Raw genomic sequence first — 16,112 nt, 5'->3', positions numbered from 1 at the left:
TATTCTTTTGGAGGGGAGAGGAGGAAGCTCTTGATAATTTTTGTATGTTTTTAAACACCAATGACTGTAACATCGAGCTAACTTATAATAAAAGCCAGTCAACGGTAGTCTTTCTTGATATCACCATAAATAAAGGCGTGAACCAATGGGAGACCAAGACATTTTCCAAACCCACGGATACACATTCGTACATCCACCGCACAAGTTGCCATCATCAGAATTGGCTGAATGCTATCCCTGGGGGGCAGTTAAAACGGGTTCGACGCAACTGTACCAACATTGATACATACAAGGAACAGGCTGGAGCAATGGTGGAAAAGTTCATCTCCAGTGGCTACAACTCAGATAGAATTGTCTCTTTAGTGAATGAAGTAGAAGAAGTAGAAAGGGATGATCTACTTGCCACAAGAGCACTTGAAAACGAATCCAAGAAAGATTTTAAAATGTCATTTATCACAGGCTTTAATGCCCAATATAAGAGCATAGAATCCTCTTTCAGAAAGAATTGGAAGATCTTGAGACGGGACCCCATTCTGGGTGAACATCTACCGAGCCAACCAAGCTTCATATATCGCCGGGCACCAAACATTAAAACCAAAATAGTCAGCAGTGCCCTCCCTATACCGAAACGCCCTGGAAGGATCCTGACCAAAGGGTTCCACAGGTGTGGTTTGTGCAGGGCCTGTAGGGAAGTCAATAGCAATGGAGTAAGTAAAATCTCTGAAGTGTCCATCAATGGAGTCAAACATATACTTAGTGACTTTATCACCTGTAACACAAGCAATATAGTGTATGGGATCGAATGTACGTGTCACAAATTTTATATCGGCCGGACATCACGTCCTTTTAAAATAAGACTCAGCGAGCATTTAAACAATATTAAGAAGGGCTTGGAGTCTCACTCCCTATCACAGCATTTTAAAATTGTTCATAAATCATCGGCATCAGCTATTGTCAGGTTTTTTGGTATCAAAATTGCACATACTGGCCCGAGAAATAAAAACCTGGGCACCTGCTTAGCGAGGGAGGAAATGAGATGCATTTATAAATTTGACACTCTCAAACCCAGTGGCCTCAATTCGGATTTTGAGGTCAAATGGTTTTTATGAATTTTTCTCTTTGGTATTTTAATATCCTTTTTTTTATATATATATTTCCCCATCACGTTTTTTAATCATGTTCCAGATTGTATCAGCCTACTGTGTGTTTTTATGATCATCGGATCCTAAATATGTATGTTTTACACATCTTTTTGTATATTTATAGTGAAGGCTAATTGCGGCCGTTTTAAACATCTAATCGGAGTACCAATATGGCTATACACTCGCTACAACTTCCCCTGGCTTTGAAGAGGTTAAATGCTGAAATCCCCCGGCTGGTTAAACTTAGGATGGGAACTTAAACCTGATGAAATGGGATAAGTCGGTCTCCAAACACCAGCACACCGCGCCGTCTATACCAACCGGAAGCGGAACTGGAGGGACATGATAGCGAGACACACGCAATGCCCGTGCGTGTCAGCCAGCAGGGAATCAACCTCCGATACCGGAAGTTCACGCTGTGTCCATGCGTGTCACCCAGCCGGAAGTGAGCTTCCGAAACCGGAAGTTCACGCTAATCCAGACGGCTTTCACCAATTGATCACCCTTTATAAAGACTGTTTTCACTTACACAGCTACACTCCTTGAAAAAGGACACTGGTAGTGTCTGAAACGCGTTGGAGTAGCTGTTGTGCCATCAGGACCTGGGGATATCCAAGAAGGGGACTTTTTACCTGCCTGTGGAACTGTATGTTGTGACTGACCCGGGTTCAGATCGCCGCATTCATGCCCATTTGAGAACCAGTTCGATCAGGTTCTCCACCCCCTGCGGTAAATTCCACCCTTTTTGTATCTCCTGGATGTATTTTACATATTTTATGTATATTTTTGCCCCATAAAATTAGTCTGTGCTGCACCATATATATTTCTGTTTCTTCTCATGAGGGAAATTGGATACTATGTATGGGATTGGACGTATGCAGTAAGGAACGGGATGCGGTTGATTTAACCCAGGCTATTTACTTGTGGAGAAGAGGAGCGTTACCCTATTCTGAGGGAAGTGCATTTGTCTTATTTTTATTATTAAGTATCGACCCCCACCTGGTACTCCTGGTACCCACCCTTTCTGTTCTTTAAACATTGTCAACAGTACTTATGTATTAGCAGGGCACCCAATTAGCATACGTACGGCACCGTAGGGAAATCGCATTTTTTGCATACAATGCGATGCAATTTTCCTATGTAATTTATTCACTGCTCTCTCTCCTTGGGCGGTGCGATGAGATCGCATCGCATCAGATCGCACCGCACTTAAAATCGCATGCAATTTATAGGGTGCGATGCCATGTAATGTACTGCACACTTGTATGACATACAATGGGATGTAGGCACCCCCCACTATCCACGGCACCCCAAAGCGTGGCGAGCGGCGGTGGAATGCATCCTCCCGACCTTTTCATACCCCCACTATCCACGCTGGCGTGGAGTTGATTTTATATAGTGTGGCGAGCGCAGCTAAAACCACCAACCAATCAGCTCCTGCCTATAATTTTTCACACGCCTTTGACATGGCAGTTAGCAGATGATTGGCTCATTAGTACATCTGGCCCAGAGTGAGAAGTACTACAGTCAAAGACAGTAGTTATACCTATGATTACCTACAATACAAATGCTTATACAACATCCTACTGTATATCACCACTCAGTACCTACATACACAGCGACTTGTGAACTTTATGACATACTGCTTTGCTCAAGCTCTACCCATCTGCCAGCATGTATAACAGTGAGCACATCTGTACCTGCTTTATCTTCAATAAAACCACGCAAATGATTAAGGGCCAGATGTATCAAGCTTCAAAAAGTTATAAAGTGGAGACTTTTAAACAACCAGCCAATCAGCGTCTACCTGTTATATTTCAAACACAGCCTGTGACATGACAGGTAGGAGGTGATTAAACAAAATAGCAAATGGAGTATGGAAATATTACCACGCCCAAAGACTAATGCCCTGAAAATACCCTAAGGGTTACCAACCCTTCAAATTCGCGGCGTGTCTTATTCTAATAGATACATGGGGTAAGTGACATCCCCTCCGGGACTCAGCAGTCCAAAGTTTCTTCAATTTTAATTAGAATGAAACAACCGTATAGGTACGGAAAGGTATCTTTGTCTTCTCTATGCCTCATGTGTGAAAAACCTTGAAAAAGGGCTGTCTCAGCCTGAAACGCATTGGTGCTGTGGAGGTTGGTTGTCTTGCGTTCCTGTTGTCTTGGACCTGTGCAGTCATCTCAGGTAACCTACCACTGTTCATTCCGGGTGAGCGGTGGGTTGTGGTGTACCAGACACAGCTGCGAGACAACTCCTTTTTTCATTTCATTTTATTTGTCCATGTGTGTGGTGTATCCGTTTTGACTGGGTCGGAGGTGGCTGCATCCACCCCCCTACCCCATGGAGCAGGTGAGCGCACACCCCTCTGGGGCGCTGATATTACTTGCACCCGCCCTAGTTACTAGTGTGTACAGAAACTCTGCTACATTCACAAGCCTCCCCAAAATTGCTTCATGTACAAGATTAAATACTGTAGTTGTACATATGACTGAGGTAAGTTGTCTCCAGCATAATGAAACAATCTATAACCATCTTTCTACCACATTAGTACCACACCTTTATTAATTAGAATTAAATTATTTTTCTTCTAAACTATTGTTTGTCTCATCATCAGGGGCGAATTTAGCGGTCATGCCGTCCCTAGGCACAACACTTTCGCCCCCCCCCTATTTTAACATATTCATTATTAAAATTAATATACTTACATATAACACCGGGGGGATCCTGGGGCCGGCTCTCACCCACATTAGAGCTGTGAGCAAGGGGTGGGGAGAGACTGCGCCTGCGGACCAGAAAGGAGTGGGGGGGGGGAGAGACTGCTTCCCTGGGCCAGGGAGACTGCCACCGCGGGCCGTGGAGCAATGTGGGGAAGAGGAAGACTGCAGCCGTGGGCTGGAGGAGGTGAGGACAGACTCGGAGGAGGCTGAAGCAGGGCTGTGCTTGGAAGCAGAAGCGCACTTTGCGTCCCTGCACTCCCAGTCCCATTGACACAGCAGCCAGTAGGCTGTGTATATTTCAATAGGCGCTGGGCAGTGGCTAAGCTCAGCCTGTAAGCCAGTGAGCCGAGTGGAGAATCAGGAGCCGTACGGGACGCTGCCGCGGGGGGACCGTAGCAGTCATTTACAGTATGTGCGACTCCTAGTGCTCAGCGGCAAGTGACTGACAAGCGGCGCTGCTGCTGACATTGGCGCCGCTGCCCGCTCCATTCGGCCATCTGATCGCTCCGCTCAGCCATCTGATCCCAGTGCAGCCACCTCAGGTAACCCTGTCTGATTGTGAGTAACACACAAGCAGCTTGGCTGCCTGCTGCCGCCCATAAAATGTGCCGCCCCTAGGCCCGTGCCTCACGGGCCTAGTGTGAAATCCGGGCCTGCTCATCATATGTTTTTGTATACTTTTTGTATACATTTTTGTATACTTTTCTCATTCCTGGTGTCAGGTAAGTACTTAGTTTTTTCTGCTGGCACATATAGTGCTAATTGGAAGAAAGTAAGGGTGAATTTTAATAGGATGAGATAATCAGAAAGTGAGAGATTTGGTAATAAATCTGCAGGTTTTTTAAAGCAGCAATCATTTACACTGCAAAATCAAACTGGTTTGCAGTGTAAATGATTGCTGCTTTAAAAAAACTGGAGATTTCTTACCAAATCTCTCACTTTCTGAATATCTCACCCTATTAAATTTCTCCCTTAAGCTGTGTACACACGGGGGCGATAGGGGCTGAAATCGCTGGGAATATGGTCGCTGGCGACCATATTGCCAGTGATGGGAGTGTGCCCCAGGCGATAAATCGCCGGGTGCGCGCTCCCGTTTTCTGCCCCATTGTAATCGCTGGTCGCAGGAGCTTGCTCCTGCGACCAGCTGATTACCTCTGCGGCTCCCCCGGCAGAGGTTCCCTTTCATCAGCGACCATCTCCGGTCACTGATGAAAAGGAGACACTGGGAAATATATTGCTCAGCAATGTATTGCTAGCAATATATTGCTGAGCAATATATCTCCCCATGTGTACGGGGCTTAAGTGTGGAGCAAACGAGGGAGTGCTCATCATGTAATGAACATGGGGACCTGGGATATTACTGTCCTGGGCTTTAATGTGTTGTGAGGTTGGGGGTTAATCATCGCTAGGCTTTCATCTACCTACTGTATCCTTTATCCAAACTGGACCCCAACACAACAGCATACAACTATACAGTAGCTGAGCTTAAGTCATAAACAGCAGCAATTGGTGAAAGCTCAAGGACTGATCATTTTAATTGTATGTCTCAGATGACTAGGGCTTTCATTGGCTGTTCCATTTTAGTAAAATATCATTATTCATTTCATGACATTTCACAAAATGCTGGTTGTGCAAAATGTTACCTATAGTATAAATACTAGCTACAGTATATTAATAACTGCTAACATAATCCCAGTTCATCATTCTAGTCATAATGTGAGTGGCTGGATGTAAAATTAATTATGGGGATTCTCTTCTTTGATCACACATCAATAGAGGCTAATTAAAACTTATAAAGTATAAACAAAACACAGTGGTCTGTAAAAATAGATGGAAGCTGTGTTTTCAGTGTAGTTTATAACTATGCATTTCAGTTTTCTAGAGTGTTCTTTTTATTGGTTGATCTTGGGTGGTGTGCCAGGTTTTAGTGGATCCTGGCCGTAGCGGGTTACAAGCCATTATGGGGCAATATACTTTGGCGTGTTTGTCCTGCCTAGGTGAGGGCAGCTTCTTTGCGGAGTTGCTCAGAGTCTACTCAAGAGGGTAAAGAGAGGGGTGTGGATCATAATGTCTACAACTAGGTCGACAAGCATTGGGTCGACACCACTAGGCCGACATGCAGCAAGGTCAACATGGGTCTAGGTCGACATGGGACAAGGTCGACAGGGTCATTAGGTCGAAACAAGTATTAGGTTGACATGGGGAATGTCGACAGTAAAAAAGGTTGACATGGGGTTTTTAACTTTTTTTTTTACCCGAATGTCAACACTGTCGACATGGACACAGTTTGAAGTACACCGCTTTGCTTGCTATGCTTCGGGCTCTATTTTATTCTCCCCCCACGCCCTAGTGGATGGTAGGGCATGAAATACTGCCTGTCGGCACATGTCGGCTCAAAAAAAGTCCCATGTTGACCTTGACCCATGTCGACCTAGAGCCATGTCGACCTTGCTGCATGTCGACCTAGCGGTGTCGATCCAATGCTTGTCAACCTAGTTGTTGTAGACAATATGACCGTATCCCAAAGTGAGTCCTTAGGGTAACAGGTTACGCTAATTCAAATTAGATGAATTTATAAAAGTAGACATACTGCATGAGTGTTCGGTTTTATCCAGATTTACCTGGATCTCAAAGTGGGATATTATTGACTATCCAAAACACATGACAGCTGATAGCCAATCAGCTATTAATTGGTTTTTAGAAAAAGACACAAACACAATGGTATGCGGTTAGATATTTTTACTTCTGTCTTCTTTTTTAGAAGCAATCTGCATTTTGGCAGGTGAAAAATAACAACTGTGGGGGCATGTTACAAGATGTTTGGGATTTGACAAAATTAACAAACATATATAGCAGCTACCTTCTCCCAGCATCAGGCACCCCTACACCACTTCTAGACCCTGCACCAAGCTCACCACGGGTCCTAACACTCTGACGGGGTGGGGAAGTGGGGGAGCCACTTATTGGGGTGCTGGATACACTGCTGAGGGTTGATGCTGCGCCACCTCCCACATTGGCTTCCTGCTGCTGTATTTGGGCCTGCATAGCTAGTAAGGCATTGGTCTGCGCTGTGCATGATTGGGTTAGTGCTGTGATACTTTGTGCCAGGCTGCCAATATGCCTATTCTGTTCCCTTATAGCAGCAGTTTGTTCTGCAAAACGGGTGTCAATGCTGTTAGCAATGCGCACATGAGTGCCTACACCTACCCGTACACTATGTGCAATTTTGCGTAACTGAAGGAAGGTGTCACGCATGTACCCCTGGTATTACCTATTTGGAGGCTTTGGGAGGCCATGAATTCTAACTGTTTGTCCTTGAAATTAACCAAGGAGTTAGCTACTTGGGAAGCAGAAGCTGCTGTATGGGGTGTGTGGGTGGGTGGGGGTGGGTTGGGAGACACCCCACTTGGGGGAAGATCACTCTGTGACGAGGTCTGTATTTCTTCCTCTGCCGCAAAGGTGTCGACCGGATCAAGAATGATGTCCATTTCGTCTAAGACCAGTATTGAAGAATCTGTTTGGTTGGACCGTAGTTGTATAGCACCTGTGGATACAGATGAAGAGGTAAGTACTGATGCGTATATTGGCCACACTGTCATCTATACTGTTTTACATAGGGCTAGAGATGCTGGACGCACATACCTAGGGGTGTTATGTACTTACACATGTACCCCGATACAGCATGTAATATTGTATATTGTAATATACTTTAGTGCACATAAAGTGAGAAATGAATTATTGATATTGGGCTACCATCATAAAGTGATTCATTTATGAGCATTAAAACTCGCAGAGAACAGTTAATAACAGAAAAATTTAAAAATAGCATCACAAAGGGAGCAATACTGTGAACAATATAAATTAATTAATACAGTTAAGGAACAACGTACTAATGTCCTTACAGAATTAATAAAACTCCCTAACACATAAGGACCTAACAAAATACATAACAGGACATTGATCACAATTGAAGTGTAATTTAATATTTAAAAACCTATAAAATTAAGAAAAGGTTTTTCTATTTCACATAAATAGGTATATATGAAATATTTCACAAATTGGACAGTTGTATTTTAAACATATTCTAATAAAGAAAACTTTTTAACTCATACAATTTTCTTAAAACTTCTCTTCGTGCGCCAACAAAAAAGACATCCTTCTCTGTCCCTTTTTTTCTGTAATATTGACATGAATAATATGTCACATGCCTAGCTCAGATGACATTCATTTCCATTGCAATGTAGCAGCAGGAGATGAATGTAGTGTGAGATATTGTTCATGTGACATGGGTGTGTGTACTGTATGTGTAATGGCGTTTTTTGGCATCATGTACCTGCTTCCGCAGATTCTGCAGCAACGGGCCTTCTGGTCTTGGATGCGTGAGCACTTCGGGATGGACAATCTGTGCAAGGAAAGATGGGCAGGCATTATGGACCTTGCTATGGCTAAGCATTTTCTGCAAACATGCATTGAAATGACAATAATGGACAATACCCTTTGGATAAGGACTGCATTATTTCTTCACCACCTTTTTTTTTGTTTAAAGGCAAAGATTTTTTTATAAGATTATTATTAAACTATTGTACACATGACAACTATTGGATAATCTGTGGTATGTAGGCATGGCAGCTAAACCACCAGTACACCTCTGGGTTTTTGCCCACATACATGTTAGGCTGCTAGAAAGAAAGTTACAGGAACTACAAGGCCCAGCATTATCAGCAATTTAAAAGTAGGAGCAGCCAATTTGTTGTGCATGAGCTTGCTGGGCTATGTAGTTCCACAGCAGCACTTTACTTAGCATAACAATACAAGTGAACATTATTATTATTATTATTATTATTATAATTTTATTTATAAGGCGCCACAAGTGTTTCGCAGCGCCGTACAAAGGAACAATACAGGGAGACAAAACTTGGCATAACATTGAATAAATAACAAAAATACAGTACAAATAAAGAGCACCACAGTTCAATACACATTACAGCTTAAATGTAAGTAGTGAGGACCCAATCAACATACTGTACAACTAGAGGCTTGAGGCCAATGATGGAGATGAGTATGAAGATGGTCACTGAGTGTTGGAGTAAAGGGGAGCTGTGAGTGAAATGTGAAGAGAAGTGGGCTTTGACAACAGGAGGGAAGAGGGCCCTACTCAGAGGAGCTTACAATCTAGTAGGAAGGGGAGACAGACAGATTACAAGAGGTGCAAGCGAGGGGGTGGTGGTTAGATAGCAGGATGTAAACAGGCAAGGGGTCGGAGAACCAGCTGGTTTATGCAGTGGAAGGGTACGCTTTGATGAATAGGTGAGTTTTCAGTGCCCGTTTGAAGCTTTGCAAGGTCGGGGAGAGTCTAATGGAGCGAGGGAGTGCGTTCCACTGAAGGGGTGCAGCACGGGCAAAGTCCTGTACTCTAGCATGGGAAGCAGTGATCAGGGTGGAGGAGAGACGACAGTCGTCAGCTGACCGTAGAGGGCGGGAGGGTGTATGAATGGAGATGAGGTTAGAGATATATGGAGCAATGGAATTAGAGATGGCCCTGTATGTGAGTGTGAGGTGTTTGAAGAGGATTCTGTAGGGGAATGGAAGCCAGTGCAGATTTTGTTGAAGGGGAGTAGCAGAGTTAGAGCGGCGGGAGAGGAAGATAAGCCTGGCTGCAGCATTGAGGACAGATTGGAGAGGAGCTAGTTGGGATTGAGCGAGGCCAGTGAGAAGAGCATTACAGTAGTCAAGCCGTGAGATGACTAATGAGTGGATGATCAGCTTAGTTGCACTCTGTGAGAGAAAGGGCCTGATGCGAGCAATGTTGCATAACTGGAATTGGCAAGAATGGGCCAGGGCTTTGATGTGGGGTGCAAAGGAGAGGGAGGAGTCAAGAGTGACACCCAGGCAGCGGAGTTGGGGAACAGGGGAGATGATGGTGTTGTTAACAGTGATAGAGATATTAGTAGGGGGCAAAGCTCTGGGTGGGGGAAAGATAATAAGTTCGGTTTTGTCCATATTCAGCTTCAGAAATCGCTCAGACATCCAGGTAGAGATGGCAGCGAGGCAGTTGGAAACTTGAGAGAAAACAGTGGGGGACAGATCTGGAGAGGAGAGGTAGATTTGGGTGTCATCTGCATAGAGGTGATATTGGAAGCCAAAGGAGTTAATGAGTGCACCCAGAGAGGAGGTGTACAGAGAGAACAGAATGGGGCCAAGGACGGAACCCTGAGGGACCCCGACAGGAAGGATAGAAGGTGGTGAGGTAGAGCCAGAGGCAGAGACTGAGAAGGAACGGTTGAAGAGGTAAGAGGAAAACCAGTTGAAGGCTGTGCCAGAGAGGCCAATTTTTTGGAGTGTGTGGAGGAGGAGAGGGGGATCCACAGTGTCAAAGGCAGCAGATAGGTCCAAAAGGATAAGCAGGGAGAAGTGACCCTTGGATTTGGCTGACAGCAGGTCATTGGTGACTTTCACTAGGGCAGTCTCAGTGGAGTGAAGTGGGCGTTTACAGTTACATTGAACATTACAGTGAACATTACAGTTCTAATACATTGGCATGTATGTTTAACATTGCATGGAGTCACACTTACCAGCTCTGGATGGCGTTTGCGGCCTATCGGAATCCGCCACGTGCATGCCAGGCAGGACCTCAGGGGGTATGATGCGCTTCAGCTTCACCTCATATGAATTGTAGCACACAGTGGTGGGGCTTCCTCCTCCAGTCTTGGTGGCCTCCTCCAACTCCATGGCCATTTTATTTTTCAACTGCCTTTTGATGTCGTTAAATCTCTTTTTCACATTGCGGACCAGGCGCTTGTGCTGACTGACAGCGTTCACCGCCTGGGTGATGTCCTTCCACATAGCCCTTTTGCGCTGTGCAGTGGTCTTGTGGTGAGATTTGCCAAGCAAACGCTCAAACACTGGCAGGATAGCCCGGACAAGTGCTGTATTTTCCTCATATGAAAAGCGGACCTTTCTGCCACTTTTTGTGCGGCCAGCTTCCACCTCCTCCTCCTCCTCCTCATTTTCAACTCCAGCCATGTAGCCCTCCTCCTCCATGCCAGTGTCTTCCTCCTCCTCACCACAATCTTCCTCCACCTCTGACATGTGGCCCTCCTGCAGCTGGTGTGGGGTATGGTCAAGGTCCTGGCTGTAGGATGGGGATGCCAGCGGATCCTCCACCTCCTCCTGCTGGGGCTGGACGCCCAGAGCCTGGTGTGGGGCTGCCCTTGCTGTGGCCATGCTGCCTGCCACACTGCTGGGTCTCCCACTTGGCTGGCTGCTGCCACTGCTCCCTCTGCCACTGCTCCCTCTGCCAATGCTTCCTCTGCCACTCCTCACTCTGCCACTGCTCCCTCTGCCACTCCTCACTCTGCCACCAACACCTCTTCCTCTAATCACACTGCCACTGCTCCTCTCCATGCTCCTTACTTCCTATCAAAGAGTGAAATGGCGCCAATGCCCCTTTATATAGGGGGTGTGATGCATAATGGAGGGGACACAGGTGGGCCAATAGGTTGTGGGGTTCTTACTCATGCGGAGACAGTTTTGTAAATCGCACTCCGGTTGGTCCAAAACTCGCACATGACCGGCGGAAGAACTCACACTTTTTTGTTACTTAAAATCGCACCACTTCGCCGCAAATCGCACCTCTTCGCACTTTTCAGCCTCCAATGCGCATCACATTAAATATGCGAATTTTGACTGAAAAGTGCGATTTGAAAAAGTGCGAATAGCGAAAAAACATGCGCATTTATCTCAAAACATAGAATGTCACCCATCATGTCCTAATGTGACATGCATCAAACTTCGAAATGCATGTTATTCATAGTAACATAACACCACAAATATACCACACTTTCTGTTCTTTTCCCCTTCAGTCAATTGACTATTTCTACCTAAAAATGCTAACGGATTCCTCCAGGCTCTTCTTCTCATAACTTAATCTCAGACAACCTATTACATAGGTAAGGTCAGCCAGCACACCTTGATACAGGATGCAAGTGAAGTAGGAGACAGGATTAAATTACATAAGGGAGATGGTAAACAGAATCCTGCCAGAGCCAACAGCACAGACTGCCTGACAAATAACACAGATGTCTGCTCTTCTATTCCTCTCTTCCTTAGCCACATTCACTGCAAAAAGCCATTCTTTTCATTAAGACATAACAGTTGGTATAGGATTAAAACTATTAATTAGTACATTGGGCTTGTATCATTAAAACAATACAATTAAGGGATACGTATGTAACATATACATTAAACTTAATGTAATATACTGTAGTTAATTTACAAGAATGGTAAAATAAATATGGATGTTGTAAATAAAGGTAATTACCATATTTATCGGCGTATAACACGCACAGGCGTATAACATGCATCTTCATTTTAAGAGGGAAATTTCAGGAAAAAAAATTAAATTTCTAAATAAAAACTTTAATTTTATCTGTTAAATTGTTAGTTCGTTGTTGCGCCGTACACAAAACCCCACTTTACTTCACTACTTTACTTGTACCTGACGGGTACAAGTTCTCCTACCTCAGACAGCGAACTCTCGCAGTGCAGAGCGTTGCCGTGGTTACGCTCCGACGGCCGCGAGAATTAGACGTGAGGAAGGCGCGGCTTGCCGTTGCCTACTGATTGCCTCACACTCCACACGCTGCTACTGATCCACGCTGCTGTGCGGTATGTACAGAATATTACCGGTATATCGGCGATGTATATGGTAAAAACATGGCTTCTTAACATTATATCGGCGTATAACACGCATACATCATTTGCCCCCTATTTTCAGGGGGAAAAAAGTGCGTGTTATACGCCGATAAATACGGTAATATATGTAACATTTTTTCATTTACAACAATTATTAGATCAGTCTGTTTGTGTATTCGTGTAAATATTTGCTTTATATTTAAGGACTTAAACCAGTGCCGGATTAAGCACGGGGCGATAGCGGCAGTCGCCCAGGGCCCCCACACATCTGTGGCCCCCACATCGGCACTGCAGTTTTGGGTGGGTGGCAGACAGCAGAGTTGAGCAGCTCGGGACGGGCGCGGCATTGCAGTCAGCGGCGGGGTACCTGCAGCAGATGGGAAGTCAGCAGCTGGGTCCCTGCGGCGAATGGGAAGTCAGCAGCGGGGTCCCTGCAGCAGATGGGACCTTGCTGCCCGGATCCCTGCTGCCCAGGTACCACCTGCCTGCCTCCATGGCAATTTTATTGTCCAGGGTCCCCACAGACCTTAATCCAGCCCTGACTTAAACCAAAAAACATTGCTATAATAACAACTTTCTAAGTCCTAAAAGTGTTTTAAAGGAGACATCCTTCATCCAGGGGCGTAGCTATCGTAAGGCAGCCCCCGCTGCTGCTTGGGGGAGCGGGGGCTGCGTGGGCGCCGGGTGCTGGCACCAGCCACTGCCCTCCGACCATGTACTTACTGTGCCCTTGCCTCCCCTGCCATGTCTGTATCTCCGGGGGTTGGGACCGCATATCTACTAATATGTGTCCCGGCGCCTGGCTCCTTAGAGTCAAATGTACATAACAAAATGTCCGCCTCCTTTAGAGCAGACCGTTTTTTAAGATGCTAGAGGAGGCAGCGGCGGCCTCCTCTAGCATCCTTACAAATGGTCTGCTGTAAGGAGGTGGCCATTTTGTAATGGACATTTTACTCAAGGAGCCAGGCGCCGGGAGATGCAGTCCCAACTCCCGGCTGAATATAGATGCGGCGGGGGAGGCAGGGTAAGAACAGCGCTATATTTATGGAGGGAGGGTGGCGCCGATATTATCCGACGGGGGGGCGCAAAAATTGGCGCTACTCCCCTGCCTTCATCTTATCTATAAAGTGAAACATTGATATTTATAGTGATGCTAAATAGTTTCCAACATACTGTAATAAAATATGAGAGAGCATTTCAAATGCCATTATTATTAGCAGATACAGTAAGTATCATAGAGCATTGATACTCTATATTCAACATTTGGGGCAGCTGTATTAAACCTGGTGAGGAGATAAAGTGGAGATAAAGTAGAAGGTGATTACACACCAGACAATTATCTATGTTTGAAAAATGGCAGTTAGGAGGTGATTGGCTGGTGCGTTATCACCTCCACTTTATCTCCAATTTATCTCTTCACTAGGCTTAATAAATCTGCCCCATTATGCACAAAGGTTGGAGCCCTTACACATAGACTAGATGGGTGAGATTTAATAGGATGAGAGATTCAGAAAGTGAGAGATTTGGTGAGAATTCTCCATTTTTTTTAAAGCGGCAATCATTTACACTGTGCAAATGATTGCCGCTTTAAAAAACTGGAGATTTCTCACAAAATCTCTCACTTTCTGAATCTCTCATCCTATTAAATCTCACCCGATATGTTACTGTAAAATTTTCTTATTCGCAACTGCTAACAGGTTTAGCAGGGGCAATCTTATTATCCCCGATGCCGGTGTCCCTTCTCCAGATACCTACTGTTATCAAGTATTATGCTTCATGTGACAGTGGCATCCCGATATGCAGCCCTTGAACCTCTGATAACAGATAAGATGGGGGACTTATCCTGGATCCCATGTGTTTTCGCCTGTTTGACGGTCTATTTTCAGCCAAAAAAAGGCAGCTAATTATATACCGTGATAATAAACGTCAGTCGTTAATCTTGGTATCCAGACATTTTTATCGGCCAAAGCAGCACCACTAGGATATCCCTAGTAACTGGATAGGGGGGGTAGGAGTGAATTGCGCTGCTGTGTATAAATGATTGTACACTAGGTGACCGTATAAAGATGAATGCGGACACACTGTAGCCTTTTTGTATATAAATTTTATATCTAGAAAAAACACATAAATTTACAACAAACAGATACAGTAATAAAATATAGCATATAAATGTATAAAAGTTGGGATCCCAAAACAGCTATATTAGTATGGATAACTTCACAGCAGAATATAATTATGAACTCAATGAATGAAAAATAACTTGAAGCTGGCAGTATTCTGCAGGTATTTGTTGCAGCAACAGAATATGTATATAAGAGAATTCTTATATGTAAGTCCGGTTTTATTCAGGACTGGCCAGTCAGGTGTATATAAGATTTTTATACAGTTGTTAGGCAGTCACATATATTTTATGCTCACCAGATTAGTAGTAGATAGGTGCTTAATGCTGGCGGTCCCGTTTGTTAGGGATGGAAAGGATTGCTCTCCTCGGCAGCACGCCGGTAAGGTGACCCCGCAGTGTGGAGTACAGACACCGTTCAAATCTGAGGTGGCACGGAATAGTATGGAGGGTGATGCGCCGTCCTGCCGTTAACCCTGGTAGCTTCTGTGCAGTGTAGTTGGACTGTACACGGCTGATGACCGGCGGCTCAGGGTAGAGGTGAGCCGCACTTCAGCTGGAAAGGCACAGTCGGCGGTAAGCCCAGGGGAGGAGGGTGGCGGGATGCACGCTCTCAGTAAAGCCGGAGAAACGGAGCTTGAATCAGCTTGAGGCGGCTAAGTGCCGTTGATGTATGCACAGGATTTGTGCTGCTGGCTGGGGAGCACACGAGGCGGCTAATCTGCCGGTGATGTTGTGCGGCTAGCGCTGCCTTCGTGGAGTTCTGCTGTGATTTGGCTGTTTTGGATCACCTTCACAGGTACAGGATAATAGCTTGTCAACACGTTTCGTCCCCTGTTGTATGCTGGGAACTTTTTCAAGACAGACCCTAGTAACTGGACTATTTCCCTGGGTGAACTTTGATAGCACCATTGCTCCGTCCAAACATAGTTCAGTTTACCTTGGTCAAGCTTCAAATGCCTCTACAACACACAGCTGTTAAAAGCATCTACTGTATGGGTTGAAGAAATCATCCTAAAATTGGATAGTGGGGTATTATCATCATCATCATCATTATGATCATAATATTGCTTGTTTCAAATTGCCATGTGATAATACTGTATGTCCAAGCGGTGTGGTGACTTGAACATAAGCATGTTGTAAGCCAGTATAAGTCTAAACACTTTTTCATGGATACGTATATAATCTATGTATATTGAGTTAGTAGCATTGATTAAACAAACGAAGAACCACTCAGGAACCATGTATATTTAAAATGTAAAGTAGATTTATAACCTTCTCAGACTAGTTAGAACATTTGCAGTATACCAGTTAATGAGACATACAGAACACAGCAAAATAGTATTAGAAAAACACTCTACAGAATAGAGCAATTTACTAAATGTCATTTATGAAATGCTAAATATACAGACCCGCAGTGCTTTCCTATAT

Source organism: Crinia signifera, chromosome 1, assembly GCF_055691185.1.
Source record: "Crinia signifera chromosome 1, ASM5569118v1, whole genome shotgun sequence".
Taxonomy (NCBI): Eukaryota; Metazoa; Chordata; class Amphibia; order Anura; family Myobatrachidae; genus Crinia; species Crinia signifera.
This window is presented reverse-complemented; position numbering follows the sequence as displayed.